We start from the raw sequence: 5,819 nt of genomic DNA, 5'->3' as shown, positions 1-5,819 counted from the left end.
CCTCTTTTAGCCTAATACTCCCTCCTTATTAATCATTTATTTTTTTAATATTTATTTAATAAAAAATGACCTACTCATAATAAAAAAATCTTTATTATTATTATTATTATTATTATTATTATATATCTTTATATAGAGTTAATTTTCATATGTTTTTTCTTTAGCTTTCGTACTGATTAAGTTGTGATATTGGTCATACACTTTTTGTTTCTCTTTTTATTTAACTAAAATTAGAAAAAAGAAAAGGTAAGTTGAAATCAATATTTATATAGAGTTAATTTTCATATGTTTCTTCTTTAACTTTCGTATTCATTAAGTATGTTGTGATATTGGTCATACACCTTTTGTTTTATAATTATTATTATTAGATTTATATATCTTGGGACTACCTGTCCAATGGACGGGCCTAAGCACTAGTTACTTATAATACAAAACTCTAACTAAACATATATTATATTTATTATTACTGTTTATTATTATTTAACTTCGATTATCGATTTACTTTAACCACAATTTATTGCATACTTACAAATCATGTATGATGCATATTCGATTTTTTTTATAATACAATCTATATAGCTACCGTACATCGTACGGATATTAAGACTAGTAATAAATATTTCTAAAATATGATATATGTTACGTATTGTACGTCTGACGATGGTAATATATCAGCATTTATATACTTGCACCCGACATGAGACAAAGTATTAACAAGTAAATCAAAGAAGCGTCCTTTAAGATATCCAAGACCCAGAAAAGGGTCAGTAACGAAATCCAAATTTAGAAGTCCATTTAATGCTGGAATCATGGGTACAAACACATGATAATTTATCAAGTAAAATTAACTTCTCAAATAATAGTAAAAGAATTATCCAGGAAAATATACTATCATGGGTACAAACACATGATAATCTATCAAGTAAAATCAGCTTCTCAAATAATAAGATAAGAATTATCCAGAAAAGTATACTATGTGATATTTAATTTATTTATTTCGATATCACATGGGTTCTTTTGAAAACTTTCAAAAATCAGACATTTAAAAGTATTTAATTTTGCGATAAATAATATGGTCCAGTATTTTTTATTTTTTTTAAGGTAAATTTCGCTTGACACTTCGTGTCATGATTCGACAACGAAAGGTCTAACATATCAACAAAACAATAATATGTTTTAATTTGCATCCCAACACATATATATGGAAACAATTGTGTGTGGATTTTTTCCTTTTAATAAAGAAAACATCATTTATAGGCTTATAGTGATGGTGTTATTATGTTTAAGGTGAAGTACATGGATACCCGTGTGATACAGCGACCGTATACTGTGGCGGTGGGCGGAAGTGACAACGGTTGATGGTAGTAATTTCCATATCAGCGTTAACAAAATTGCGGGTTACAAAAGAGGGACAATGGTTGGAGAGTGCCTGATTTTAGGGTGGAGAGAGTATTATTGGAATAAAAAATGTCTAAGGACAAATAAGGTATTTCAAAGACAGAAATAATTAATAAGAGGGAATTTGTTTATTAGTTAGTATAGATAATAATTTCAAATAACGAATTAACAAGATATAATACTACTTTAGTTATCATCTTTATAATTAGAAAAATACAGGCTAAGGTTATTGTTATTGTATATAAAAGAACTATATCTTTAATATCAAAACTGATATTTGAATTTTATTATTATTATTATTATTATTATTATTATTATTATTATTATTATTGCTATTATTATTATTATACTACTATATGCTAAATTTTATATGATGATCATTAACTTAGAAGTCGAAAATGCAGTGCTTGATTTTGCTATTATTTGTTAGTTTTAATTTTTTTTAACAAACTAACCGATGATGATAAATCAAAAACAAATGTTATAAATAATTAATACTACAAAGTCAACATATATTAATACATTCTAACAAAATTTTAGACTATATAATCAATTATTTTAGTATAACTATATTATCATATATATTTTTTTCAACAATGCTCACTACCAATTGACTAGAGTTACCTCCCGGTTTTACCCGCACTAGAGTTAGATCTTCCCGGATGTGTATAAGTTATTACCATCTTTAATTTTTCGAAGATAGTTTATTTATTTATAAGTTACTAGGTTTTTGACCCGCGCGATGTGCGAGCTGTATAAAAAACTATATAATACACTTTATATATAAAGAAACGATAGCGAACATATTTCATTAGAATTACGTGATGTGAACTATATAAATAGTTTAGTAACATATAAACATATGGTTGAACAGAAATAGATTCAACCAAAAGCTTGACAAAATATGAACTTAAAGAGATAGAAGGACTTAAGCTATTAAGCTATACTTTAAATTATCATTAAAAATTTAGTAATATGTTTTTCTTCTAGTAATTCTAGTAATCTGTCTTTTGTTGCCACTAAATGATCTACATCTAGAACATTTATCATGTAGTCGTCTTGTTACAACAGAACTCAAAGACATACAATTTGATTCTTAATGTAGAGTGACAATTCCACTACATTTCTCTCTAAAAAAGTTAAAAGTCACATGAAAAATTACAATTGGCTGGATATATAATTCAAAGAGGATAATTTGACTATGCCTTATGTGTTGAATGTTCTTCTTAACATCCAAAAAATAAAACAGTTATATTCATTTGAAGGTGTTGCTGCGATTTTTAGAAATGGATTTAATTTTGACTATGCCTTATGTGTTGAATGTTCTTCTCAACACTATGGTGGTTTTAATTTTTGTTTAATCTAATTGACTAATCCAGAAGAGGTAGAATGTGTCGTTCCAAAAGAGAAAGAAAAAGAAAATTAGGATGTAGAATTTTGTTTAAGGGTGGGGTAGGTCTCGGACTCCGGGTGATTTACAATTACTTGAATTTATATGACTTAATTTCTTTTTGGGTTTTGCTAAATGAAACCATAAGGGTTTTTGTTAAAGTGTATTAATTAGTTGTACGTTTACTATAAAACCCATCTTATTTGTACTTACCGGCTATTGGCAAAGAAGAAGGTATACACCAAGGTAGTTTTAATACTTAAAAAGAGGATATTGTTTATTAAAACAAAAAGTTTAAATTTGGAACGTATATTCAAGGTGTAGTTAATATAATGTTAAGATTTATGAGTTTCGATGTTATCTTTGAACTAATTAAATCTATTTTTTTACACTTAATTTGTTTTATTTTTGTATATTCATAGAGTTTTGAAAACTTCCATATAATCATCATAAGAAAAAAAGGAAAAAAACTTTATGTAATGTTGAATAAAAAAGATAATGAAATATCATTAGGTATAAACGTGATTTTTTAGTTAAAGAGAAGATATAATTTTATCTAATGAGAAAATCTTAGATTTGTACAATATATTTATTTATTTTTTAATTAATTAATATATATATAAGTTCATTTTTTATTTCTAAATATATAGTTTATTTTTGAAAAAAATATGGAGTTGACACATAGGATAAAATTCTATGTGGCATTTTTTCAATATAGTTTTAGATTGCAAGAGGGCTTTAAAAAGCTTGGTTAACTACTTTTTTATAAGAGTTATAGATATAATGAAATGATTTTAAAGGTAACCGACAAGAAGTTCCAACGAAATGTCAAAATGACTTTTTTTTACATTAAGTCAGTATACGACATCGAGAAAACCTCACAGTATAATGGAGAAACCTTGTACGTATTCTATGCCATCTATGATTTATACACCGAAACATTAATTGTAATAGTGTTTTTCATAAAAGTATATCATTTTCCTTTTATGCCATCTATGATTTATACACCGAAACATTAATTGTAATAGTGTTTTTCATAAAATAGATAATAGACACCAAATTGGTGTTATATTTTACTAGACGGAGGATGTCTGAACAATGCAACAATGATGTTTATAGCGGTGGCACCGTCGACGGGTGGTGACGGTGGCGGCAGCTGATGGGGTTTTTGTTTTAGCTTTTAAATTTATAAAAATGTTGTACAGGTAATTATCTCAAGACACACACCCACGGGCAGAGAACCCAATTGGATGTAGTATAGTTAAGTGATAAGTTACATGATCGTTTGCAGGGACGCGTTGTTTTACTTAGTCTAGTAATATGTGAAAGTCCCTTAGCCACCGGATCTACGAGATTAGATAACTAATGTTTGAGTGCGGAAAATCTCGAACACTAGCAATCAACAATATTCGGTAAACCGAATACACAAACAATGAACAATATACGAATGAAATAACGAAGCCTTGTATTAATTCGGTAATAACGATTACAATTACACACGAGCTCATGAAATACCCAAAAAACGAACTAGAGAGATTCACCTTAAGCATAAGATCTAATCTCCTATTTATACTAATCTAATATGGACCGAAACTTATTCTCAAGACCAAAGCCTGAACCAATTCGGCCCAATGAGGTCTAGCTAGACCTCCAAGGTCGACCTAGACCAACCTAGACCTTCCTAGACCGGTCTAGTTACCGTTTCGATTAACTTGGTCATTTATGACCTTATTACATACAAAATAAAACGTTTAACTAATTACGTATACAAATGACTCAAGATAAACTTCTATAATGATGTTGTCACCCCGAAATGCACCAACAATATGTGTAATTCTTGGGTTGTCGCGATTTCCTATTAAACTAATAAAAAATATTGAAAAGTAAATAGAAGCCGCAACCGCTTATTCAGCGAGAAGCTTAGTCTGAAAATAGTTTGAAAAAGAAAATAACAGTAATTAAATTAAAATACTTGTTTGGCATCTCGGATCTCATGGTACGACCAAATATAATTCTACCTACTTGCTACACTATTGGAAACTTAATCATGGCTCAGATTCTCGTTAGATTCACTTTGCCTAATTAACTAGTGTTGTCGCTAGACTCACACTATTCTATAAACAAATTCTCGTTAGATTCATTGTTTAAACATTAATGACCTAAACTTTGTGTTACCGGTTCATCTTTAAGTTACCCGACTCTTAAGCCATGATCAAATAATAATTATCTCCGGTGACCACAATGCTCGTTTCTAAGTCAAAGGATCGTGTCTGACATTGTTAAGCTTCATGTTCTATTTATCCTAATTACTACGGTTTTGGATCCCTCGGTTACAAGTGAATCACCTTTTACAACTAGTTATAGACCGACTAGCGTTTTCCATCTTTATGTATTAATCTTAGTGTATGATTATAGACCGATCATCATAATTAAATCAATACATGCAGATATAGAACCGATATTAATATGAAGAGCTAGTAAAACATGGATCTACGATAAACAGTAAAACACACTCCAACAGATCTAACAAATAAAGTAAAATAGATAAACGTCTACATGATCACATCGATTCAAACAAGTATTCAGCCTACTAGCCTGACATTATTAAAGGAATAACAAAGTCTGAAAAAATGAAAGCCATTGTTTACCAACTGAAAGTAAAGTAAAAGAGTAGATCTAGGTTGAGGATGAAGATCGGAAGTTGTTTAAAGCTCTAAAACCTCCTTGGAATCTGCAAAGTCGACCTAGGGTTGAATATAGGCGGCTAGAGCTGTTGAATCGGCTCTCTCTTAAGGTTTTGAGGGTTACTTCGACTTAAATAGGTGTTAAAGTCGGTTGCTGATCTGGGCCGCCCAACGGCACTGGAATGGGCTCCAACGGTGTTGGGACTGGGCCAACGGCGCTGGCAGCTGCTGCTGTTTCTCGTACTTTTTTGTTCGGCTCCCGAATCACCTCCTTGTGTCTTGTAACTTCATAGGCCTTCATCTTGAGTCACTTGATGCCATTTACCCTCACTCGCATCTTCCGTGAA

Source organism: Erigeron canadensis, chromosome 9 (assembly GCF_010389155.1).
Source record: "Erigeron canadensis isolate Cc75 chromosome 9, C_canadensis_v1, whole genome shotgun sequence".
NCBI lineage: Eukaryota > Viridiplantae > Streptophyta > Magnoliopsida > Asterales > Asteraceae > Erigeron > Erigeron canadensis.
This window is presented reverse-complemented; position numbering follows the sequence as displayed.